The sequence below is a fragment of the Onychomys torridus genome, chromosome 10 (assembly GCF_903995425.1).
Source record: "Onychomys torridus chromosome 10, mOncTor1.1, whole genome shotgun sequence".
Lineage (NCBI taxonomy): Eukaryota > Metazoa > Chordata > Mammalia > Rodentia > Cricetidae > Onychomys > Onychomys torridus.
In genome coordinates, this window is record NC_050452.1 from 86,271,723 (window position 1) to 86,298,508 (window position 26,786).

General features: G+C 39.6%; 1 pseudogene; it reads left to right on the plus strand.

The window, feature by feature from the left end:
- Positions 1-12,924: 12,924 nt before the first annotated feature.
- On the plus strand, positions 12,925-26,570 carry LOC118591936 (annotated as a pseudogene).
- Positions 26,571-26,786: the final 216 nt, after the last annotated feature.

Sequence of the window (26,786 nt, forward strand, 5' to 3'; positions counted from 1 at the left end):
CTTATACAATTGACAGATGCCTTCTACCTGCTCAAACATAGAACAAAAAAATCATCCTTAACTGACTTGTGCACACTGCATATTCCATGCTTGTGTTAATGTATGTCTGTGTGTGTGTGTTACCTTTAAAAGTTTGTGTTTTCAAAGAAAGAAAAGGACAAGACATCAATAAAGACAAGTAGCCCAAGTGATCCAGACTCTCAGAATGCTTCTGTAGCAGTTTCCTCAAAATTCTGCATCCAGAACAAGTTGAAAATTACTAGCTGAGATGGTCCAGCCTCACAGACTATCCAGTCAAGACTTCAGATAAGCTCTATAACTTCCCATAACACAAAGACTAAAAAAATAATATGGCCAGCTCTTCTAGAACTTGACCATTATCCCAATTTTCTCAGGGTCCCCTAAAGATCCCATCACCCCCAGACAACAGGAAACAGTCTAGAGAATACAAGGCCCACACTCCTAAGATGTGGGATAGGTGGTCTTTGGGCATTTGATGGGTTATGAATGTTTGTCATTGTTCAAGGGGGTTGGTTACAAGTTGTTAATTGGTCATGGTAAGGGAAGAAACTGAGCAAGCAAGGGAAGTTGTATTAGGATATCTTTCTGAAAAGAAAAAGAGGGATATAGAAATGATAGGATAAAAGAGTAGATTATTATATCTACTTTTAACTAAAAAGCAACTATCAATCTCAAATATTTTACATTGGTGTGGATTTTTGTACATTGATACAAATTTAAAGTTATTTTTGTTAAAACACACTCTATATATTCCTACTCTTATTTAAGATATTTTTGTATATTGGTACAAATTTAAGGTTATTTTTGTTATACTATATATATGTTTCTATTATTGTTTAAGATATTGTACCTATGTACCTCATTTTAAAATGTAAAGTTTTAGTCCTTAAAAATTATTTAGGATAATAAAAGAAATGAAGGTTAGTAGTTATGCTGTGGGATGTTCTGTATGTCAAATGTGTTGCTCTGACTGGTTAAAATAAATAAAGTGCTGATTGGCCTGTAGCCAGGCAGGAAGGATAGGGTAGGCGGGACAAGGAGAAGGAGAATTGTGGGAAGTAGAAGGCTGGGTAGAGAGACACTGTCAGCTGCTGCCATGACAAGAAAGATGTAAGGTACTGGAAAGCCACGAGCCACGTGTCAAAGTATAGATTAATAAAAATGGGTTAATTTAAGATAAAAGAAGTAGATAACAAGAAGTCTGCCACAGCCATACAGTTTGTAAACAATAAAAGTTTCTGTGTGTTTACTTGGTAGGATCTAGGGGTCTATGGGCCTGGCAGGTGAGAGAGATTTGTCCTGACTGTGGGTCAAGCAGGAAAACTCTAGCAAAATAGTTAATCATCTATAACAATCAAACTTATAGTCATGTTAGATATGTTTTCAAGGTTAAACAGAGATATATTTTAAATAGATAGTCTTCAAACACTTCAAAGACCTACAAAATTTGGAATTTAAAATGTTTTAATAACATAAGACTTTTCATGACAGTGAGACATATCTGCTCCTGGCAGCACTAACTTACTTCAAAAAAGGATGATGGATATCAAAGAACCTTCACATGGAGTTTGCTTTCTTTGTGAGAAAGCTAGCCATCTGGGTAAGAAACTGCACTTGCCTTTATTGCTAACAGTAAGCTGTCAAAATTGGACATGCAGGACACAAGAAGGCCACTGTCAAACTTTGCCAAGACAAAGTAAACAGTCCTTCAAACTTCCTGCTTCACAGAAAAGTCTGTCAGATAGTCTAGGCCTTTAGGCCAAAGATAGATGCCCCAATGTTGCAAAGGAACCTTAGGTGACTGTCCAGGCAGCCAGCTGTTTCTGCCATTTCTATAATTTTGGAAGTTGCTTGCTCTGCACTTCCTGTTTATTCAGGTAATATTACATCTCTCTTAGGTATCTAATGGAGTTTAAAATGAGATAGTTATAGTTACAGTTTTCCTTGTTACCAAATTCAAAAATATAAAAGCTCACAAAAAAGATATGAAGTGTATAAGGTTTTAAAAAGTAAAAATGTTTTGAGGGCTAAAAAGATAGCTTTAGGATGGTAATAAAAGTTATAATAGAAAATTCTTTAGGTATAAAACCTTAAATTCATCAAGATAAGATAGATAATATAGTATTTTCTTCAAATATGCCAAATACAAATGGATTGCACATTGTGTGTAGTTCTTTTTTGTTTGTTTGTTTTTGAGACAGAGTTTCTTGTATAGCTTTTAGTGTCCTGGAAATCACTTTGTAGACCAGGCTGGCCTTGAACTCACAGAGATTCACCTGCCTCTTCCTCTTGAGTGCTAGGATTAAAGGCATGCACCACCACTGCCCACCATGAATGTAATTCTTACCTGATAATTGTTCTTATGGTATATAGTTTTACCACATTAGAGTTAAAACCTTTCCTTTTTATTTACACAAAAGAGAAATGTTGTGGGATATTTATACAGTGTATAAAGATATTTTGCTGTGATTGGTTTAATAAAGATCTGAATGGCCAATAGCTAGGCTGGAGGTATAGGTGGGACTTCCAGGAAGAGAGTGGAAGTAGGAGGAAATAATTGATGGGCAGGGGAGACACCAACAAGACATGGAAAGAGTCAGACGTACAAAATAAAAGAAAGTTAAAAATTCACTTGGTAAAATGGAGATTAATAGAAATGGGCTAATTAACTTATAAGAGCTAATTAGGAACAAGCCTAAGCTATAGGCTGAGCTTTCATTATTAATAATAAGTCTCCATGTCTTTATTTGGGAGCTGGCTGACAGGACAAGAAGTACTGGTTACAATTTTTCATTCTTTTTTAAAACTTTTTCATTTATTTACTTTGTGCATATGAATATTTTGTCCACTTGCATGTACATTCAACATATATGCCTACTGGGTCCCCAATAGGAATTGGGGTTACAGATGATTGTGATGGTTGTTGCAGATGGCCATCATGTGGGTACTGGGAATTCAACCCAGTCCTTTGCAAGAGCAACAAGTGTTCTTCCCACTGAGCCACCTCTCCAGGCCCCAACATTTTCATTCTTACAAGGACTAAAAGATGGTTGACATGACATTAACAGAGCAAGAAAAACAAAACAGAAATGTATTGTTTACAGAAACAGTCATTTTACCAAAGTTGAAAACTACTCAGTGATGTTTATGGTTGTGCATTTTATTGAACAATTCCTCTAAGTTTGGTTCTGTGGCTTTTCAGGGCCAACATTCATCCCCACTCCTGATATCCAGTACCTATAACAGTATTTCTCAAATTATATCTATGGAACCCCAGAGTGCCCACAAACATCAGCAAATATTTTATTTACTTCTTTTAAATAAAAACAGTTTAAGCTCTGTTCTCCTTATATATGTGCATATATAGATGCATGTATATACATTACATGTATTATAAACTCTGAAAATGTATACATTACATATTTAATATGATGTGATATATCCAAATAGAAAAGTTGAGAGACAATAAATACAATAACTTCTATGGTGAGAACAGTTTATTTTTATACAAAAGTAGAATAATTCTTCTCTGTGCAGACATTTGAAGTTCCTGGAAATGCCAATGCTTAAGAAATTTAAGCCTTTTGTATTTGTGTTTTTCTAAAATTCAGAGCATGACACATCCTTAAAATTCTCCTTAAAAGAATTCTAATTCTAATATTCTGTTGCCCAAGCTGGGTAGGAAATTTCAGAATAATTGGATCTGTGCAGGGCACGGTGGCACATAACTGCAATCCCAACACCTGGAAGGCAAAAACAGGCAGATTTTTTTTTTTATTTTGGTCTTTATAGTGAGTTCCAAGCTAGCTTGGGCTACCACTACTACCAGTCTCAGATAGATAGATAAATAGATAGATAGATAGATAGATAGATAGATAGATAGATAGATAGATAGATAGACAGATAGAGCTTTTACTTATTTCCCCAGTTTTCAATATGCTATGTCATTCTTTCTTCCTCCTGAGCCAGAGTTCCTAATTCAATAACTTTATTAAATACATCTTTAGTCTCTTTCAGTAGTCAGGGGAGGGTAGCTAACTTGGGTGCACAGAGAGCTTGAAGGGATATCTGAAGAACTAATCTGTGTTCTAATTTCACTTAATCCTTCAGTCTTTCATTCTTCTTTCATCTCTATCTTCAAAGTTATGAGATCCTTTTATGCTGATATCTTAAATTATATGGCATATATCAATTACATTTTTGTTGCTGTATGCCGTGCTAGTTTGCTAGGTATGCAATAGATGACTTAAAATAACTGACATTGACTCTTACAGTCTGGGGAAGTCAGAGTCTACAGTCAACATGCCATTTAAGGCAATTCTCTCCCCAAAGGTGTTCAGGAAGGATATGTTCCCCTGGATTCTAGCTACTAGTGGCACTAATGTTTCTGTGCTTGGAGATGCATTACTACAACCCTTCGCCATCACGTGTTTTCCCATCTTCTCCTCTTGGGGCATGCCTATCTCCATGTATAAACACATCCATTCTATGAAGGTACCAGTGAAATTAGATTAAAATCCACCCTAACAACCTCATCCAAATTTGGTTAAATCTGTGAGTACCCTATTTCTAAATTAGGCTATCTTCTGGGATGCTGGGAACTCTTAATGTATTCTAAAATATCTTCTTTGGGAGATTGTAGTGTTGTTCTTAATTTGTTTTCTTTTCCTTAAAAAACAAAAAACAAAAAAAAACATGTGCTCAATGTGCTCACTAGGGTGCCTAGACTGTCCTCCTGCCTTATCCTCCCAGGTAGCTGACTTATAGGAGTGTGTGTGTGTGTGTGTGTGTGTGTGTGTGTGTGTGTGTGTGTGTGAAAGAGGGGAGAGGAAGGGAGGGAAGGATGGAGAGGTGGAGGGAGGAAGGGGGGATCTTAAGTGTATCTAGTCATGAGCTATGTAACATTGACATTCTGTCAATGACAGTTCACATCTAGCATATAAAAGTATTACACAGGGCCAGGTAGATGGTTCAGTGGCAAAGGAACTTGCCACCCTACAATGCAAACCTAATTATCCTAATTCAATTCCTATAACCCATATAATGTCAAAAGGAGAGAAATAAAACTCCAAAAAATAACTCCACAAAGTTGTCCTCTGACCTTCACATATGGTACATGCAACCACACACATCATACACACACAACAAATAATATTTAAAGACAGCACATAAATACAAAACTGAATAATGACACTGAACAGTTATACTACTTTAAGCATTCACTTTTCACTATGCTTTCATTTGATTATTAAGAGTCAGGGGGAAATGGACTTTTCCATTTTAAAGAATTAGCCCAGAGAAGGAACTCATTGTCATTTTTATTCATGCCACTGTCCAAAAAGTCATTTCATAAGGAAATGTAATACCAAGAAAGCTTGGAAATGCAATTATTGACTCTGTACCCAGCAAAAACTTGAGGCCTTTTATTATCAAAGAACATAGAAAGGGTGTTAGTAGGCAAACAAGAGTCTTGTAAGATGAACAATAGTCTCCAGGGAGGTAGGATACAACCCAAAAGGTGCCAGTTACAGAATCTTTTGCTGATTTGGTAAGCCAATTGTACTGTTTGTACTAATTACCCTATACATACATTAATGGAGTAGCATTAAAAATGTATTCTCACTACATTCAGATACACAGTTAAAGTAGTCTCTTTTTTTTCCATAGCTAGTCACATATCTTCTCCCTACTGAGTTGTAAAGAAAGGAATAAAAGTTAATTTTTGAAATTAATTTTTGTGTTCTCCAGTCTATTGGAGAACTCAGTCTATGTTTTGTTTTACTTTCTTTAATTACTTCCATTCACTCCTGCTGCAGTGACTCTCCCTGTGTGGCCTGAAGCAATGTGAAAGGAGAGGACTCATGTGCTCTCAGGGTCTTGGGGAAATTGGGAGGACAACTTACTTCTAAATGTGCGCTGATCCTGAGTTCCACCTGGTAAAGAGCCATGATTGATATTTTGTCACCTGTAGCCAGTTCTCCTGGAGAAGAACGACTGGGAGTGCAAATATCTCAGCCCGTTCACCTGCTGTCACCCGTTCTGCTCCATGCCAGAACAAGAGCTCTCATCAGAATTGTTGACACCCCCCCATATCTATGAAGTGTGTGCCATCCCACCCCTGTACACACACACACACACACACACACACACACACACACACACACACACATACATACACACAAAACAATGACCCTCTACCCCCATCTCTTCTCCCTAAATGTGCACTCATCAGATGGGATGGAGAGTTTTGATAAACTATTTTGTTTGATTGAAATGATTGACAAATACACATACTTCTTATTGATATAACATTAAAATATGTTCTTGTGTAGCCATGCATTCAACTGGCCGGACACTCACTTCTCCCCTCCAAGTCTTCAGCCGAGAGGGGAAGGTCCAGACTAAGTGCCTTCTTGCTTCCCCTTCAGTCTCCTGGGGATATACTACACAGATTCAATCTTTCTTCTTTCTTCAAGTCAACATATCCTTGAGAATAGCTGGTGTCATGGTCTAGCCACAAAGCTGTAAAATTTAAAAATTAGGAAGAAACTTGTTAATATAAGTTTAACAGCCTGCTTCTTGATACATTTAGGAGAAGTACATAATTCAGGAAACGTTATTGTTGTTGTTGTTGTTATTGTTGTTGTTGTTGTTGTTGTTGTTGTTGAATTTATCTATGAAGCCTAGATTTCAAGACTTTGATAACAAACTTCTTTTTGGTTGTACCACTGTCTTCTTTATTAAAGAATTTCAAATTTACACATCAGTAGAGCAAGAAATAAAGTTGTATGTATCAAATTCAGAAATTGTCAACACTTAGCTACGTTGCTTCATCTATAGACTCCCTCCTTCTGCTTAACTCTCAAAATCAGTTTCAGCGATATAGGTTGTACTAGCTGAGCATGCACAGAGCCCTGAGAAGAAATCCCAGCACCACATAAACAGAGTCTTGTGATTTATGTCCAGCCCCAACAGCTCACAAGAAGTAGAAGCAAGAGGATCATGAGTTCAGGGTCATCTGCAGCTACATAGGCAATCTGAAGCCAATCGAGGAGATAAGAAACCATGTCTCAAAAATAAGTGAATAGATAAATTTCAGATGTTGTATTTTCCTCACTTTTTGTATTTCTACCTGAATCCTACATGGAAATCGCTTAAAAAAAAAAAAAAAAAAAACACAAAAAACTAGAAGCTTAGATGACTAGGAAAAAAACCTGAGGATGGAGATGCATAAGAAAAAAACTTCCCTGGCAAAAAATCCATAGTTAATTCTTTTGTATGCTTTTCACTTTAACCTGACAACTTACGCTTTAGTCCTTTGTATTTAAAACTTCGTCATTCTTTCTGTGACTACGATTTATTGTTGACTTTAATAAAACAGCATTTGAAATTTAACTGTTCCCTTTGAATGTTCTTACTTTAAAGTTTAATGCCCATTTTCTTATTACAGTAAATGAAAGAAAGCCAGAATGGAAATTATATATTCACTGTGAAAATAATCGTGTTTCTAAAACATGGATTTTGGAAGGAAGCATAAACCATAGGCATGCAATTGTAGAAAATTTGTAGAAGTTTCCCCCATTGAAGTTTCCAACTATTCTGTAACTCATTCACTACTGTGGGAGAAAAGTACATTTTAAAAACAGAAAAACTACAAATTCTTAGGATTTTCTTGATGTAATTTTTCTGATCTCTGGGTTTTTCTGGTTTCTTGGTTTTGAGGGTTTTTTTGTTTTGTTTTGGGTTTTGTTTTTTTTTTACTCCAGTGTTCTTCTGAAACTGCAAATTATTTCCAATGTTTATCCAGCTATACAATATATACTGAGACTTCCAGATGGCTTCTTATAACAAAGTTAGAGCAATCTTGTTTCTATTAAACACACTCCATGAAAAATTTCCACAGATAAATGATGCAAATACATTGTGGCAGAGAGACCAAACACTTCAGAATGCATTTAAGGTCTTCTTAGGAAGTCTCTATGACACTATTTAAATGCAGAGGACTCTGCTGAGTCTACAGGTGTTGAACACGGGAAAATGAGCCTCAGTTCTAATCTCTCTTCTGCTCTAATGTGCTCTGCTGTTTGATAACTCTAAATTCATTTGAGCCTGTTGTCATATGCAAAACAGACAGAATATCATTCTCTCTCGCTCACTCACTTGTTCACTCACTCTGTGTGTGTGTGTGTGTGTGTGTGTGTGTGTGTGTGTGTGTGTGAGAGAGAGAGAGAGAGAGAGAGAGAGAGAGAGAGTCAGTCATAGACCATGCAGGTAAGCACAGTTAAAGAGTACATTAATGTTATTTTAACATTACTGGTTTTGAATCTGTATCTAATGATCCAAACAGAACTAGACAGTGATTATAGAAAGTGTCTTATTAGGGCAATATTAAGAAACCTAATTGAATTCCATAGCTTAATGGAAACCAGAGTTTGGAAGAAAAGCACTATGTTCAGAAACAAAGCAATAAAAAGAAGACTACAGGCTAAAAAAATACCAGAGACTACACACACACACACACACACACACACACACACACACACACACACACACACAACTACACACACACAACTCTACACACACACACACACACACACACACACAACTACACACACACACAACTCTACACACACACACACACACACACACACACACAAAAGATGCTGTGTTTCAGAAATCTTAGCTTTAATAAATCAAAAAAGTTGGTAAATGATGTCAGTAAATCATGTTATAAAATAAGTTTGCCTAGATAAATACCCAATAATTTACAATCTAAATAGCTAAAATTCATGTATTCAAGGAACTCATCTTTTATAAAAATTGTAATGATAATGCTTCAATTTTTTCTTAGAATATCACAGTGCTATGAAAATTAAAATGTGTTGCTCTATAACCAGACTAGGAATAAGCTGTTTTTGGAGCCTAAACAGGCTTGTACATTATACCATAATTATTTTTATGATATGTCAACCCTAATAGTTACTTAAATGGATGTACTGTGTTATCTTTCGAAGTAATACATGAACATACAATCCCTTTTGTTTACGGACACCATCCTGTTAGACTCTAAGCACTCAGATCATATTTGTGGAGCTGAATTTAACTAACTAGACAGATTTTTTGACTGCTGTTGATCATTACAGGCTTCTTCAAAGAAAGCTACTCCAGTCTGATGGGGGCCAAGAGCCCCAGAAAACTGTCGTTCTTCTTGCAGATAACCATTTAACTACCCAGCACACTTTCACTGGTCCAAAAAGTGTAAGGTAAGAAATGGCCCAGTAGATGAAAGAAAAATCAGCTCACTCTGGAAAAGTCCTTTCCTTTCTCTTCTAGCAATCAGCAATATGTTGGAGTGAGCACATGTACATATACAAGTATAAAAGTGTATAATTTTCTTGATTCATGCAAGCCTCAGGAGAACTTGGGGATGAACACATTACACATGTCAAGAGAAGCTTCTTCATTACCTTTGTGCACGATTAAGCAATCCAAATTACTCTTGTCAAACTGCCAGCATTTCAGCCAACTCTGGCTTTTTTGGTGTTCATCCAAATGTTTGTTTTTTCATGTCATGTTCAGTCCATGGCCATGGCCATTTAAACATCAAGTTCTTCTACCTTTGGACTGAAAACCAATAGTAGGTGATAGGCATTTCAATGATGTTTTAGTTAAGTGGGGAAATATTCAATGGATGCAGAACATGATAAAACATAGCATTTGTTGAACACTTTACCATGTGTCAGGGAGGGGATTTTACAGGGTTTTCTTTTTCCAGGATAAGTCTCACAGGAAATGAGAAATTGATTTTCAGAGATGTTAGGTAACTTATTCAAGGCCAGAGAGCAATTTAGAAAATAAGCCACAATTCCAACCCAAATCGGACTTAACCACTTAGTATTGATTATGTTGTTAATAGAAAAGCAAATCATTAAACTTTACAGCACATCCAGTATCCCAGGAACACAAGCCAGGGCACAGTCGCCATGCCTATAATCCAAGCACAAAGGAGCCTGAGGCAGGAGAATTGGTATGAGTAAGAGGCTAGTCTTGGATAAATACTGACACCCTGTCTCAAAAACAAGAATAGAGAATAAAACCTTATTATGGTTTTTCTATATCTGAAACCATTAATTTTTTTTCTGTTCCTGAAGCTACAGTTTAAGAAGGAAGGATACGTAATTTAAGAAGGGGGATACATAATAGCATGACAGTGGAGCTGGTGAAAACAGGAAAATAGCAGGTGTTTCTGCTTCCAGGAATGGGAGGCAGTGTGACCTAGCCAGTCAACCAACACTCCTCACATCCATGAAAAAGGGTGACAAACAAAAGAAAAACAGGTTTCTGCATATTTGACTCACAAACTTCTTAAAGATACAAAAATGGGATAAGGTAATGAATTGTGAAGGTAGCCAGGGCTTGCACACTCTTTCTTCAAAAGAAGGATTTGGAGACATGTCCCCAAACTTCTTCTCAGAGGGTCATGATGGGATTACATTCAACTGAATGCACTACTATTGTCCTGAGTAGTCTATGTTTCCTTTCCTCTTGATGTGACATAAAGAAACTGACCCTTGGTGTCACTTACCCAAGAGTGGGCATGACTTGTTTAGAAGAGCTCTGATCTCTGATCTGGTCTCTTAAATAAAAGCTATCCTATATATTGAATGGCACAATGATTATGTCGTCAAAAAGAATGAGGAAATTTTGTCCTAATCTTTTACAGGAATCTCACAAGGGAGAAGATCGGGTATGGGCTCTATTGACTCAGAAAAGGTACCAACCCAGAATTAAATGTTATCAGTCTATACCCACAGGATGATTTCAACATTTTTCTTGTATGGGGATATTGTTTTCAGTGCCTAGCTGTTTTCAGCAACTAGCTTCAGGTCTAGACAGCACATCTTACGTCCACATTGTCTGAGTCAGGGGCAGGAATGAGTAACAAAGGAAAAATAGGGGACATGGAGGCACGCTAAAGCACAGTAAGACTGATAACATTGTTTTTCTTCAAGGTCAATTAATTCTGAACACATTGAGTACATAGTTGTTAGCAGAATGAGTACATAAGTGATCTCAAAGCATATTCATATTCTTATTAACTTAGTTACAGGTTGCATGAGAATTTGATCTGAAAATGTAAACTTAAACTAGAAATTCTCAGAAAATTCATTTCCTTACCACCCTGACTTGAGTATTTGCACAAGCAATCATTTCTGTACAGACTATCTTTATCCCAGGTCCTAGTTAGTATATTTTTAGCAACCAAAGAAAGCATAATAAGAATTTAAACAATGAAATTGGAAACACGAAAAAGAAAATTCAGAGTATATAATCTACAATAGATATCGTAAAGGTTAAATAGAAGACTAATGTTTTGAAAATAAAGAACTAATAAACTTCAGGAGGACTATGCTCCAAAAGGCCTTCCCAGAGCACCTCTGCAGAAGGGCTGGAGAGGTGGCTCAGAGGTTAAGAACACTGGATGTGCTTTCAGAAGGCCTAAGCTCAATTCCCAGCTCACAAGTACCTGTAATTCCAATTCCATGGAATCTCATGCCCCCTTCTGGCCTCCATTGACACTGCACTTAACGTGGTGCACAGACATACAGTGAGAGACAAGATTTTCATACCAAGAAACCTACCAATGACCTAGGTCCCATATCCATAGCTCCAATCACAAATACACATTTATGGATAATCAAAACAATATGTCCTTGCTGAAATCAATACTCCCATGTGATTATCCACCAAGAGAAGTATCTTAGATGATATACAGAGCAATAATTTCTGAATAGCAATGATAAATATGATCAAAGAATTCAGAGTATATGAGTAAATGTTGGAGTGAAACCCAAGAAAACACAAATAAACAGTTAAATGAAATAATGAAAGAATTCAAGGTGTTAAAATGGAATTTAACAAGGAGAATCTCTAAAGAAAAGGAAAACTTGAAAAATTCAAGAATTCAAACAAAAAACTACAAAGGAAAAAAGAAAGACTCGCCAAGGTATTGGATCATGTAGAGGGAGAATATAAGGTCTGGTAGACAATGACGAGGAACTGAGTGACTCAAAGACATATTAAATAAAAAAAAAAATCCCAATGATGGGCACACAGGAACTCTGGGACACTATAAAAAAAAGAAAGAAAGAAAGACGATAGCTACAAATAATAGGTATAGAAGGAGAAGATAATGGGTCAAAGGAACATTAAATATTTTCAATAAAATTATAGAAAACTTTCCTAATCTAAGTAGAGGGATACTTATGAAGGTCTAAGAGGCATTCAGGATTTATAAAATACAAAGGACCAGAAAAGAAACTCCCTGCATCCTATAATAGTCAAAACACTAAATGTACAACATAAAGAAAAGATACTGAAAGAGTTAAGGGAGGAAGATCGAGTTAAATTCAAAGGCAGACCCATGAGAATAAGAACAAATTTTTCAGTGGAGACTGTGAAGGCTAGAAAATACTGAACCAACGTTCTGTAAGCCATGGAAAGCCACAAAGGCCAGCTGAGGCTACTATAACCATAAAAACTATCAGTTGAGATTGAGGGGGAAAGGAAAAATTTTCCACAATAAAAACGAATTTAAGGAATTTGTGATGACTAAACCCTCTACAGAGGATACTTCATACTCTAGTCTGAAGAGAAGACTTTTAAAAAATGTTTTAAAAGGCAAAATGAACAAGCAATTTCCAAACACTGAATTGAAGGAGAACTAATAAAACACCACAAAACAATAAAACCACAGGAGTTAACATACAGTGCTCTGGAACAACTCTGAATATTAATGGTCTCAACTCACCAGTGAAGAGATGCAGACTAATAGATTGGATCAAAAAAGTAGGATTCATTCCCTTTCTGCTTCTAAGAAATACACCTATCTCTCTGAGCAAGATGGCTGGGGGTGAGGTTGTAGTGACTCGGGCAGCCACATCTTTCCCGACAGGATCTTGCCACATTGGATGTCACCAAGTTGACACCACTTTCACATGAAACTATCAGCAGACAAGCTACAATTAATATTGGTACAATTGGTCATGTAGCTCATGGGAAGTCCACTGTGGTAAAGGCTATTTCTGGAGTTCACACCATCAGATTCAAAAAATGAACTAGAAAGAAATATTACCATCAAGCTTGGATATGCTGATGCTAAGATTTATAAACCTGATGACCCAAGTTGTCCTAGACCAGAATGTTACAGGTCATGTGGAAGTAGTACACCGGATGAGTCTCCTACAGACATTCCAGGGACCAAAGGGAACTTCAAATTAGTCAGGCACATTTCCTTTGTTGACTGTCCTGGCCATGGTACCTTGATGGCTACAATGCTGAATGGCACAGCGGTGATGGATGCAGCTCTTCTGTTGATAGCTGGTAATGAATCATGTCCTCAGCCTCAGACTTCTGAACACCTGACTGCCATAGAAATCATGAAACTCAAGCTTATTTTGATCTTACAGAATAAAATTGATCTGATAAAAGAAAGTCAGGCTAAGGGACAACATGAGCAGATTCTCGCATTTGTACAAGGAACAGTAGCAGAAGGAGCACCAATTATTCCAATCTCTGCCCAGCTGAAATACAATATTGAATTCTTCTGTGAGTGCACAGTGGAGAAAATACCAGTGCCCCCAAGAGACTTTACTTCAGAACCTCTGTCTCATTGTTATCAGGGCATTTTATGTCAACAGACCTGGCTGTGAAGTTGATGACTATAGTGATATTATATTTGTACTGAAATGTGATTTTATTTGTATGTTAATAAAGTTGCCTTGGGGTCAGAGCAAGCCAGAGCAGAAGCTGGGTGGTGGTGGTGCACGCCTTTAATCCCAGCACTTGGGAGGCAGAGCTAGGCGGATCTCTGTGTGTTCAAGGATATAGTCAGCATGGCAGACACGCGCCTTTAATCTCAATACCAACCATAGAAGACCTGGAGGTCTGTACAGACGGGCAGTGATGAGGAGGTCATGTGACTGGGTTTACAACAAATGAGAAAGCAGAACAGATAGTCTATAAAAAGAAAACACACACAGAAGTAGGTCTCTTGCGGAGAGGAAAGACAGCAGAAGCAGTGAAGGGTAAGGTTTTCAGCTCTTGCTCTGACCTCGTGGCTTTTAACTCTGCAATTGGCTGTGTTTCTTATTTAACAAGATGGTTACATCTACAGATGACCTTAAGAGAGGTGTAGCTGGTGCTAGTATTCTAAAAGAAGTGTTAAAGGAGTCTAGTCATCTTTGTTTTACATCTAGTATCCTACTATGAGTGAGTATGTAAAACAAAGATGACTAGACTGCTGTACAACTCCAGGGAGGCTACCTAGAAAACAGGACCCTAGAAAAGACACAGGGATAGCCCAATGACAGAGAAATGGATGAGATCTACATGAACAACCTGGATGACAGTGGGAGTAATGAAGAACAAGTTTCAAGGGAAAGAGAGCTTAGAGGAGCAGGAGATCCCCGCTGGATCAATAACAGAAAGGGAGAACAAGGAATAACAGACCATGATAAATGAAGACCACATGAGAACAGGAAGAAGCAAAGCACTAGAGAGGTCCCCAGAAATCCATGATGATACATCCTCTGTAGACTACTGGCGATGGTCGAGAGAAAGCCTGATCTGACCTAGTCTGGTGATCAGATGGCCAAACACCCTAATGGTTGTGCTGGAACTCTCATCCAATAACTGATGGAAGTGGATGCAGAGATCCTTCGCCAGGCCCCAGGTGGAGCCCCAGGAATCCAATTGTTAAGAAAGAGGAGGGACTGTAAGAGCGTGAATTGTTGAGACCAAGATTGGAAAAGCACAGGGACAAATAGCCAAACTAATGGAAACACATGAATTATGAACCAAAAGCTGTGGAGCCCCCAGCTGGATCAGGCCCTCTGGATAAGTGAGACAATTGAACAGCTTGAACTGTTTGGGAGGCATCCAGTCTGTGGGACCCGGACCTGTCCTTAGTGCATGAGCTGGCTGTTTGGAACCTTGGGCTTACACAGGAACACTTTGCTCAGCCTGGAAGGAGGGGACTGGACTTACCTGTACTGAATCCACCAGGTTGAATTGAATCCCCAGGGGAGTCTTGGCCCTGGAGGAGATGGGAATGGAGGGGAGGGGCTTGGGAGAAGGTGGGAGTGGAGGTGGGAGGGGAGAGGACAGGGGAACCCATGGCTGATGTGTAAAATTAAAACACAAATATAATAAAAAAAAGGAAAAGAAAAAAGAAGTGTTAAAGGTAGGTTAGGAGATAGAAGTGAAGGAATTGTTTCCAAAGATAGTGAAGGAAAACTCATGCGTAAACCAATCTTTTCCAAAATTGTATCACTTTTTGCGTGACACAGTGATCTTCAGTATGCTGCCCCAGGTGGTCTCATTGGAGTTGGAACAATGATTGACCCCACTTTGTGCAGAGCTGACAGAATGGTGGGACAAGTGCTTGGTGCAGTTGGAGCTTTACCTGAAATATTCACAGAACTGGAAATTTCCTATTTCCTGCTTAGACGTCTTCTGGGCGTCCGAACTGAAGGAGACAAGGAAGCAGCAAAGGTCCAAAAGCTGTCTAAGAATGAAGTGCTTATAGTCAACATAGGATTCCTATCAACAGGAGGAAGAGTTAGTGATATCAAGGCTGATTTGGGCAAGATTGTTTTGAGTAATCCTGTGTGCACAGAAATAGGAGAAAAAATTGCCCTTGGCCAAAGAGTTGAGAAACATTGGCGTTTAATTGGCTGGGGTCAGATAAGAGGAGGAGTGACCATCAAGCCAACTGTAGAGGATGACTGGAGAATCCAAGTTAGACAATGCCTTGGGGTGGAACTGGGATTTCTTTTTTTTTCTTTTTTTTTAATGTAGGAAATGGATGGGAGAAAAGTTTGGATAGGAGAATGAGGGTCCTGCCCAGTGTTTTTTTTTTTAATAATTGCATTATACTTATATAATAAGTTCTATGCTTTTGTTCTGCTTCATTTCTTTCTCTGTGTATGCATATATATGCTTATATATGTGCATATATGTATGATTTGTTTCATAATTTATTATGTGACAATTTCCATGAATATATGCTTATGTGAAAGATGTTCTTTTAATATCTAGGGGTATATTTTTAAAACAATACTAGGGAATTAACTTCATAGCTCATTACCTTAGTAGTAGCAGTAAGAATATTCTCATATTTTGGTGATGAATTTAACCTCAACTTCTAATATAGGACCTATAAGTAAATGTTGAAAGTGGTATACTACATACTATATTGGGTTAAATCTATATTTTAGCAGAAGTTAAACTTTCCAAAATAATGTCTGATTTATCAATGAGTGAAAGTTTGAAGTGAAACTTTGCTACAACCCCCCTTTGCTATAGCACACATACCATGAACCTATCTAAAATGAAAGTGGTCTCTTTTTTCATGATTTCATCCATGAGTGGCTCCATGGTGAAGGACAGTTGTTGCTGTCAAAACCAAGGACCCACACTTTCCTTGACCCACTCCCTTTATTTGGCCTTCAGTTATCTGAAATTTGAAGGGAAGGAAGACCAATGAGCTCAAATGAGCAAGGCTCTTAGAAATTGAGTGTTCATTCCCTTGCCACAGGTGACCCTTTGCTCTTAGCTTTTTCTGGATGGGACCAGGAGAAGGTCTCATCCTCTTCCAGTGCCCTGAGACTGTGTCTTTCTTATTTATGCCTAAAAACCTCAGTCTTCCCTCACTGACAAATAGCATTATAATGATGGATGACTGATGATAGTTGACAGACAAAGTTCTGTCCAGGTTGTATTTTCTGGGGTCTTTGTTTTAGTAACAGAGTCTCCTGCATGATGAACAAGCACCCTACTGCTGACTACTGCCCCTAGCTGTAGTAGCTGGTAGGATTATGGTGTAAATTATGCTATTAGTAATCTTTGAGCCTTGGAAGAGATAAAGACTGTTCAAAAGCAGAGTGTGTTGGTTCTAAGTCTACCCCCCCTCGTGCCTGCAATTTTCCCATGCTGTGCTTTTGAATTAATCATGATTTTGCTTAATTAGATACTCTGTTAGAGCAGTGATTTCCAACTCTAGTTGACATGAGAATTGCTGGGGAATTAAAAAAGAAAGAAAGAAAGAAAGAAAGAAAGAAAGAAAGAAAGAAAGAAAGAAAGAAAGAAAGAAAGAAAGAAAGAAAGAAAAAAAAGGCCATGTGGTGGTAGTGGTGGTGGTAATGGATACCTTTAATACAAGCACTATGGAGGCAGAGGCAGGCCGGCCTTGTCTACAGAGTGGGTTCCAGGATGGCCAAGGCAACACAGAGAAACCTTGTCTTACTTTTGGACCCGAGCTGAAATGAGAAAAATTCCAAGTGTTGAGCTCACGGCCTTCAGCCTGGAGTGACACACTCAGCTCTCCTGCATGTCCCGTTCACCAATTCCTGATCATGAGTCTTGTCAGCCTCTGTAATGACATGAACCAACTACTTATGATCAGTCTCTCTCTGTGCCCAAATACATTCTAATGGTTCTGTTTCTCTGGGTGCCCTTAACTTATCCGGGCTGTCACCCAGCATTTGGGGTGCGTCTGTTCATGCTAGGCATGTGCTAAGTGTCACCACCCATTTCTCAGGTCATCTAACAGCTCTTAGTGTTGGATGTCATCAGTAAGAAACCAAAGCTCAGAGAAGTAGGGATCTTGCCCAAGGCCACATGGATGAAAAGACATCACAGAGATTTATAGGTTTTCTCTTGAATCAAACTATCAGCTTCTATTGGAGAAGGCTGGAAAAGCACATATTTTTTAAACTGGAATCCTAAGATACCACCCAGCTTAGGGTAACCCTATAGTTGTCCTTAATCACTCTAAAAGCTGAGTAATTTACAAAGGCATTTCTTTGGCAAAGCCAGAGGATATTTGCAGCATTTCCAGTCAAATACAGTCAATTAATTTTTAACTCCACATGAGACTCTTCACTTGTCCTCACCTTTCTCTTTCTCTTTCTTCCTCTCTCTCTGTCTCTCTGTCTCTGTCTCTCTGTCTCTCTCTCTCTGTCTCTCTCTGTCTGTCTCTCTCTCTCTCTCTCTCTCTCTCCCCTTTAGTCTTAAACTCCCCCACTTTATTCTTTCTCTCATGAAGACAGTTTTAATTTCATGAAACTAATGAGTAGTGTGTATCCATGCTCCTTTATTGGACTGACGGTAGATCCTGAAGACTGAAATGGAACCAGGTCATGAGTGCAAAGAATCTGGGACTTTCTTACAGTTGTGGGGTTCTGTGCATTTGTGAGTGACTTCAGTGAAAGACTACCTCAAGTCTGGGACCATGAGGACTACCATGGGACCATAGGGGAGCCGAGTGCCTCCAGGCTGAATCTACAAGACACACACAAATAAATACAAGATTGTAATGTTTATAGACTAAAATTTCTGGACTCATATGAAAACAGTAGATACCATTTGTTAGGTACCCACATGTGCCACCTTCAAGTCTTACATACCTGCCTCTGGAAGCAGTCCACAGGGGCTTCTAGAAGGTGATATCTTGCTGAACCAGAAAGAATGAGCAGGAATCACTCATAAATATAAAAAGACGACAGTTCCGGGTAGAATGTGTCCATCTGCACAATTACAGAGGCAAGAGAGAGGATGCAATGCAGAAACTGTATACACGTCAGGACTGAATGAAGGCTAAAAAAAGGTTTCTGAAGACAAATCAGGATCTTATTGGGAAGAACAAAGGAGACACCATTTGAACACAGAATTACCATCATATAATATTGTTCTGAGCGGAACAGAAGTGTAAAGGTGACTGTGAATAACAAAGACAAAAATAAAGGTAAGTGATGGTGTACGACAAAGCATAGTTCCGACCTCAGTTCTCGCTGTACTTCACTACAGTGCCTTAGTAAGGAAGGACCACTTAGGTCTGAGTCTGTCCATTGAGGGGCCTCAGACATGTTTGCGAACTACATCTTTGAAATTTCCCAAGTCCTGGGTTTTTTTTTCCAATTTCATTAAGAAATTTTCTACTCACTCCACATGCTATCCACACACCCCTTCTCCTCCCTCCTCTCACCTCCCATTCCTCCTTCCCAAGCCACTCCGCATCCCCACAGCCCCCAAATCAAGGTCTCCCATGGGGAGTCAGCAGAGCCCAGCACACTGAGCCTAGGCAGATCCAAGCCCCTTCCCACTGCACCAAGGCTGTGCAAGGTGTCACACCACAGGCACCAGATTCCAGAAGCCTACCCATAGACCAGGGACAGACAGATCCCGATCCCCCTGCCTGGGTGCTCCCCAAACAGTTTGAGCCAAACAACCGTCTTCCATATCCAGAGGGCCTAGTCCAGTCCCATGGGGGCTCCACAGCCACCAGTCCACAGTTCATGGGCTTCCACTAAGTGTGGCTGGTCATCTCTGCATGTCTTCCCATCCTGATCTCGACGTCTCCCACCTACAGAATCTCTCCTCTCTCTCCTCAATTGGATTCCTGGAGCTCAGCCTGGTGCCTGGCCGTGCATCTCTGTATCTGCCTCCATCTGTCACTGGACAAAGGCTCTATGATGACAGCTAGGTTATTTGCTAGGCTGGTCACCAGAGTAGACCAGTCCAGACACCCTCTTGCCAGCAGACCAAGGTGGGGTCAACCTGTGGATTCCTGACAGCCTCCCCAGCACCCTACCTCTTCTTATTCCCATGATGTCCTCATCTATCATGGTATCTTCCTCCCTGCCCTCCCACTCTGTCCCTGTTCCAGCTTGACCCTCCCATTTCCCTATGTTCTCATCCCCTACTCCTCACCCTCTGCCACCACCACCCCACTCGGTCCAATCATTTGGATCTCATCCACTTCTCCTTCACAGGGTCATCCATGTGTCCCTCGTAGGGTCTTTTCCTGTTATCTAGCCTCTCTGGAGTTGTGGGTTGTAGTCTGGCCATCCCTTCCCTCACATTTAGTATCTACTTATGAGTGAGTACATACTATGTTTGTCTTTCTGATTCTGAGTTGCCTCACTCAAGATGATATTCAGCAGTAAAAAACAATGATACCAAGTCCTGTTGTTAATGCTGCACCACTCTCTACAGTGCTCACTGGGACGAGACTGCCACCTCGTGTTCTATCCCTGGCTGTTCACAGTCATAGCTTGCTTCCTCTGCACTTGTGTTTGAGTCCCTTGAAGCTCTTTCCCATAAGTGATACGAGAGAGAATAGTTTTGGCAATGCTTTTTCCAGCTGTGACAGGACGGGATCTGGACCTTCTGTCAGTGAAATATTACTAGTAATGCCTGGGGTTGGAGGATTGGCTGTGGTGTGCTGGAAAATGCTTGGCCTTTGTCTTATGGACTCATGTAATTGCTGTGATAGATAGATAGATAGATAGATAGATAGATAGATAGATAGATAGATAGATAACAACTGTAATTACAATCTCGGAGCTGAAGTGGGTAAGCATAAACTTCCCTTGCTCTTTGTTGATTAATACTAAGTTCTTAGAAAGGCTTCCAGATTTTTTGAAAGTACATTCCTTGATGTCTACAAAAGAGGCCACAAGCCTTTATAGGCAGACCAACTATTTAAACTATTTTTGAAGAATAATGGAGAAAGCTATTTCTGTAAATTCTTAGAGAGACCTATGCTTGGATTCTCCCTGCCTCCTGCTTCCCCATGACTCCGCAGGCTGGTGTTTTGTGTTGTGTTGTTTCTCTCCACCTTCTTCTGCCTTCATTGTCCCCATCACATATGTTGGAGGGGGGCGGGTGGGCACAAGAAAACTTCCAAAGGCATGACTATTTTCTTCACCAAAATAGAAGCCAATCTTCTTTTATACTACACATCTAAAACTGCCCCTGGACACCCATGGTGAGTTTATAGTGCAAACTGATATGACTCCTTCACCACCACCACCCCCGCCACACACACACACAAAAAAAAGATAACTTTTAAAACTTTGTGTTAGGTAAAGCAACCACTCACAATGACCACATGCATGATTCCATCTATAATTTTTAAGAATGGAAACAAAAGAGAAAAAAATAAGTCAGCTTGGGACAATATGGCTAAGGGATGGATGTGAAGTTTCTTATGGATAATAAAATGTTCTAAAACTGTAGTGATGGAAGCATATGAATGTATCAAATCAAGAACAGAAAGGGAGAATGAGGAATAACATACCATGATAAATGAAGACCACATGAGAACAGGAATAGGCAGAGTGCTCGAGAGGTCCCCAGAAATCCACAATGATATATCCTCTGTAGTCTGCTGGCAATAGTCGAGAGAAAGCCTGATCTGACCTAGTCTGGTGATCAGATGACTAAACACCCTAACAGTCGTCTTGGAACTCTCATCCAATAACTGATGGAAGTGGATGCAGAGATCCTCAGCCAGGCCCCAGGTGGAGCTCCAGGTGTCCAACTGTCGAGAAAGAGGAGGGTCTGCAAGAGCATGAATTGTTGAATCCAAGATTGCAAAAAGCACAGGGACAAACAGCCAAACGAATGGAATCACATGAATTATGAACCAAAGGCTTTGGAGCCCCCAGCTGGATCAGTCCCTCTGGATAAGTGAGACAATTGAATAGCTTGATCTGTTTAGGAGGCACCCAGTCTGTGGGACCAGGATCTGTCCTTAGTGCATGAGCTGGCTGTTTGAAACCTTGGGCTTACAAAGGGACACTTTGCTCAGTCTGGAAAGGGGTAACAGGACCTGCCTGTACTGAATCCACCAGGTTTAAATGAATCCCCAGGGATGCCTTGATCCTGGAGGACATGGGAATGGAGGGGAGGGGCTGAGGGGAAGGTAGGGGTGGGTGAGGGAGGAGGGAAGACAGGGGAACCCATGGCTGATGTATAAAATTTAAAACACATGATAATAAAGAAAAAAATTTAAAATGAAAAAAAAAATTTTTGAGTTGGACATTTAAATGGTGAATTACATGTGAATTCTATCTCAATAAGACTATTTGAAATATTAGTTATATATATAAAACAATCACTCAAGAATATTTTGCTTTGTACAGAGCAGCCAACAGGTAGAGGGTGATACGTTGCAGAATATTTGATCATACTGTGAACCCCAAGACTGCATTATATACTTGAAAAATCTGTTTCTAGTTGTGATGTGGCTCAGCCTTAGCATACACCTTCAAACTAAGAGCATTCTCCTTGAATATTACAAACAGGGTTAAATAAAGTCAGCCCTAGCTCAAGAGACAGAACAAGCAGCCAGTTGACAGAAAGTGAACATAGGGTTGTCAAGAAAAACCCATAGAGAGTAAGAGGGAGTTAGGAAGACAGATAGAGAGAGGCCCACAAGTAAAAGCGAGGGCCACTGAGTTTGAGGGGTTTGTTTGAGATGGCATAGGAGGAAAGGGCTTCAGTGACATCAGCAGAAGAGGAAAGTCAGCTGGGTGCTTCCTCTTCCTCTCTGAGCTAGCAGGCTTCCACCCCAGCATCTGGCTCCCTGGTCTTTATTTTGGTCTTTATTTATTTCGAATGATTGAGATTTTGTTAAAAACAACAGTGATACACTACCACAAAACAGACATGAATGTGGGTCTAGAGACATGGTTCAGTAGTTAAGAATGCTCCCAAAGGACCCAGGTTCTGTTCCCAGCACCCATGTTATGGCTCACAACCTCAGTGACTCCCATTCTGTGGTATCTGGCACACATTTCTGGCTTCTGTGGGTGCCAGGCATGAGGTACAAAATAAGTCTTGGGAGAGGAGAGTCTGTCCAGCCCACAGAATGCAAAGGTAAGTGCATCCACCAGAGGCCCCCCCTTGCTGTACAAAGAAGGAAAATGGCTAAGGGTGAAGACTGCCCTAGCAGACTGATGCATCTCCTATACAGGCTCAGCCACCCCATGCATGGAACAGATAGTCTTCAGTTCTTGCGAACCTCAAAAGAAACTGTCACAGTGTTGATTTGCCACCTTGTGAATCCTTCGTTCTTTTCTACAGATTTAGCAGCACTTTCACTTCATTGTAGTTTATTTATTTTGTTATTATTTCTTATTCTCCATCAAACTCACCTGATTTTTCTCTATGCATTCTTTTCCCATCTGGTGGCAATATTTTTTAATTTCTTTCTTTTTTCACAGTTGTATACGCCCTTCCTCATAGTTAGTAGTGTTGTGACTGTGCCTTACTGGTTCTTATTCTTTAATGTTGTTACATTATTATTATTATTATTATTATTATTATTATTAATTATTACTATTATCCTTCTAACATTCTGAATGTCATAGTTTTGTATTAGCTTTATCTAATTTTTATTTTTTTCTAATCATTCATTCTTTTACCTTCCCCTCCATAGCATATTTATTTATTCCCCTTCTTCCCTTTATTTAACTCTATTGCTCCTGTTCCTCTGAACCCTCAGTCTCATTCATTTATTCTTTCTATGCTCACCTTAAAGAATTTTTAGCTCCACAGTACATTCCACAGTAGTTTTGCCTTTTCCCACACTACTGTCATTGGCAGTATACTAATAATAGACTGCAATTCAAATGTAGTTCTGTGTCTTGGACCACGTGGTTATTTGCTGATACAGCAGTCTTTCTCCTTACGGAGTGGTAGTAGGGACTGAGACTTCAAAAGTAGGCTGCCTGTGGCCAGGCAGTGGTGGCGCACGCCTTTAATCCCAGCACTCCGGAGGCAGAGGCAGGCGCATCTCTTGAGTTCGAGGCCAGCCTGGGCTACAAAGCAAATTCCAGGACAGCCAGGGATAGGCAGAGAAACCCTGTCTCAAAAAAGAAAGGAAGGAAGGAAGAGTAGGCTACTCAATAAGAGGATTCACCACCACCTGTGCAGAAAAAAAAAAGTGTTTCTAAACAAACATCATACAATACAAGTCACCACACAAAAACACAGAAACGCATGAAAACGAAAATGACGAGACTCCTTTAAAGGTTATAACTCTTAAACTACTGAACTCAAAGGTGTTGAAATGGGGAAAATATAGTAGGAGAGAATTTCAAAAGTTTTCTGGTAAAAAATTTCAGATGATGTGAAAGAGGACACAAACAGGCAGATGAACCTGACCCAGAACTTGGAAAATCAGCAACATGGAGGAGACAACTAAATGGACTAGAAAATCAGCAACGTGGGTGGAAAGTCATCCATGTGGGATATGGGAGGAAAAGTCACAAGGAAATGAAATCCATTGAACTATCATCAAACATTTTATTTATTTATTCAATCATTCATTCATTCATTCATTCATTCATTTATTTATTTATAGGCATGGGTGTTTTGAATGCATACATTTCTACATACATGCATACATGCAGTACACTACATATGTACTGTGCCTATAGAGGTCAGAAGAGGGTATCAGATCCCCTGGAACATGGTTGTGAGCTGCCATGGGGGAGCTTGAAGTCAACCCAGGTACTCTTAACCACTGAGCCATCTCTCCCACTCTGGAGCTAAAGTGTTTTGTTGTTGTTGCTGCGGTTGTTTTTAATCAAAATATTAGAAGAAAAAACTCAATAAGTCAAAAAGCAACAGCAACAAAAAGTCCCACACACATTACACTGGAAAGCATCACCAATACTTAACCAAGCAGAAGAAACAGCAGTAAAGACTCCACCAGAAAACTCTTAGGCCCAATAAATATTTTCATAAAAATAAAATAAATTAATGAAATAGAGACTAAAAATACATATCATCAAAGAAAATATTTTTGAAAAGTATTCATCTTTACTTTAAGATAGAAGTTACAAAGTAATATTTAATTTAAGTTCTACACCTATATTTTATTCTTAAGGTTGCTTTATAACTTATTTCTATGTGTTATACATCTGTTGCTGTGGTGAAACACCATGACCAAAAAGCAAGCTGGAGAAGAAAGGGTTTATTTGACTTAAGCCAAATAAGTTCATTACTGAAGGAAGTTAGGACAGGAACTCAAAACAGGCCAAGTAAGTGGAGACAGGAGCTGATGCAGAGGCCACGGAGGGGTGCTGTTTACTGGCTTACTTCCCATGGCTTGCTCAGCCTGCTTTCTTATAGAACCCAGGACCACCAGCCCAGAGACGACACCACCCACAATGACTGGGCCCTCCCCCATCAATCACTAATTAAGAAAATGCCTTACATCTGGACCTTATGAAGGCATTTTCTCAACTGAGGCTCCTTGTAGATAACGCTAGTTTGTGTGTCAAGTTAACATAAGACTAGCCAGAACATGGACTGGAAAAATAGCTAAGAGGTTAAAGAGCACCAGCTGTTCTTCCAGAAGGATCCGGGTTCAAATCCTAGCACCTACATGGCAGCTCACAGCAGTCTGTTCATTCCAGTTCCAGGGGAGCCAACACCCTCACACAGACATATGTGCAGGCAAAACACCAATGCACATTAAATTTAAAAAATAAATAAATAAATTTTATAGAATGAATCTTAAAGGTACTTGTTAATAAAAACAAACCTGAGGCTGGTTATTGGGGTGAATGCTAGAAGATCAGAGAAGCAGAACAAGCCACAGCTGTGCTCACCTTGCTAGTTCCTCAGGTGATCCTTTTTCCTCAGGCTGGAAGCTTCTGAGTCCTCCTCCACATGAATCTCAGCTGAACTGTGCTGCTCCAAAGCCTGAACGTTTAACCAACCAAATGCTTAACTAACTACATGCTTTATTCCTTTAGTTCCTGGTCCTCAGGCCTTATATATATATACTTTTCTCTTTCTGCTCCCACTCCCTGGGATTAAAGGTTGGGTTTCTGGGATTAAAGGCATGGGTCACCATGCTTAGCTGTTTCTAAAGTGCCCTTGAACTCAGAGATCCACCTGGCTCTGCCTCCCAAGTGCTGGGATTAAAGGCGTGCACCACCACTGCCCAACTTCTGTTAGGGCTTACTCTTCCCATTTTCTAGCCACCATTTTTGGCTTTGTTCTAGTGGCTGTCTGTTCTCTGATCCCAGATATGTTTATTTCGGGGAACACACAATATTTCAGGGGACACAATACGGACCACAAAATTTTAAAAAGAAACTAAATGCATTCTTTAAAAAACTAGCCAGAGCCGGGCGGTGGTGGCACACACCTTTAATCCCAGCACTTGGGAGGCAGAGCCAGGTGGATCTCTGTGAGTTCAAGGCCAGCCTGGTCCACAGATCGAGATCCAGGAAAGGCACAAAGCTACACAGAGAAACCCTGTCTCGAAAAGCAAAAAACAAAAAACTAGCCAGAACATATAGAATATTCATATTTATATTTTATACCCAAAAAAGATCTTTTTTTCCTTTGAGACACAGTCTCTCTATGTAGTAGGCTAGTTTCAAACTCATCACCCTCCTACACCAAATTTATACTAAACTTGAATTAGAAGTTAGTGCTTTAAATTTTGAAACATAAATTGATATTCAAATGTTGATTATATGTAATATTTTTGATAGCTTATGAATACTGTAACAAAAGCCTTTTCTCTCAGGGAATTATAACAGCAGGCATGTTAGTTTTGGGGGCATTATCTCTCTGCTCCACTCTCTCCCCTTTAGGATGGAGAAAGCAGGATCTTCAGGATCTTTGGGGAAGTCTGCCACTGCTGCCGCACAGTAAAGGCAACAGTTACCTGACTGTCAGTGCTTCCAACAGGACTGACATGCTTCACCTCTGTTTACACCCCACTGTGCAGAGCAAGTCACCTAGTGACAACAGGGAGCCTGGAAAACAACAGTCCCTGCATGAAGGGCTTAGTGAGCCACATGACTAAGCTTAATGTCACAGGAGGGAGGAGTACCACCTTTCAAAACAAACAAACAAACAAAAAAGAGCACACCTGTAATCCCCCC